The sequence below is a fragment of the Photinus pyralis genome, unplaced genomic scaffold, assembly GCF_008802855.1.
Source record: "Photinus pyralis isolate 1611_PpyrPB1 unplaced genomic scaffold, Ppyr1.3 Ppyr1.4_LG1, whole genome shotgun sequence".
Lineage (NCBI taxonomy): Eukaryota > Metazoa > Arthropoda > Insecta > Coleoptera > Lampyridae > Photinus > Photinus pyralis.
In genome coordinates this window covers 30,160,195-30,161,015 of record NW_022170249.1, presented here as the reverse complement: position 1 = coordinate 30,161,015, position 821 = coordinate 30,160,195, and the positions used below count along the sequence as shown (strand labels likewise).

The following is an 821-nucleotide window of genomic DNA, read 5'->3' as shown; positions in this document are numbered from 1 at the left end:
TACAAAAAATTAACAATACTAGAACACTATGAAATTCACAAAGCGTTACAAGATCCTAATTTCAAATTAATAAATGACATAACTGAATTCAATGATAATCATCTTTATAAATACGTTGCCCATTCACATAACACGCCACTGCCTCATACATAACCTCACATACTGATACACACACACACTACACTTAAAACATGTAAGTAATTAATTTATTTCTGATATACGATTTACTAACCTTTAATTCAATTTCAGCGCTCACCCATACATTCAATTTTATATAAAAATATGGACATTACATCATACATTTCCATCTTGTTAAAAAATGTAATTCAGTAGACGGTAAGATAGATTTTGAAAAATTTCACGCGTTTAGCATATATATATATATTTCAGCTACGGCCTGATGAAGCCCTATAAGGCGAAATCGATAGCCCATAGAAAAACAATAAAAATTATAGGTTTTTTATTATACTTTGATTTATTAATTAAACAGATAGATATCAAGAGCACAAAAGTGCACTTTTAATTTTTTTAAACTGAAAGTGCACGAAAAATCGATAGGTGCGAGGTGGGGGAATAGTTTCCGAGAGCCTTATCAGTTGCACGCATTGTGTATGTTGCAAGATTATTAGCGCCATGCTGCCTCTAACACGACAAGCTTGACAAAAACAGCCTTTAAAACTACCATGAGCTGACTTGGCAAAGCGGAATAAGTATGTGTAATTAGAACATGTTGTTCCCATATCTTGTAAAATAAGAAAAATGAATGTTAGATATCTGAGATTACATTTATTCCATATCACTTGTCCGGAGACAGGGACAGG

The 821-nt window shown here is 32.4% G+C and overlaps 1 long non-coding RNA gene across 1 annotated transcript; it reads left to right on the top strand.

Moving 5' to 3' along the window:
- The first annotated feature begins 19 nt into the window (after nt 1-19).
- LOC116170581 lies at nt 20-351 on the top strand. The gene is made up of 2 exons (XR_004145316.1): nt 20-193; nt 250-351. It is a non-coding gene; the product is annotated as an uncharacterized LOC116170581 (long non-coding RNA).
- The last annotated feature ends 470 nt before the right edge of the window (nt 352-821 follow it).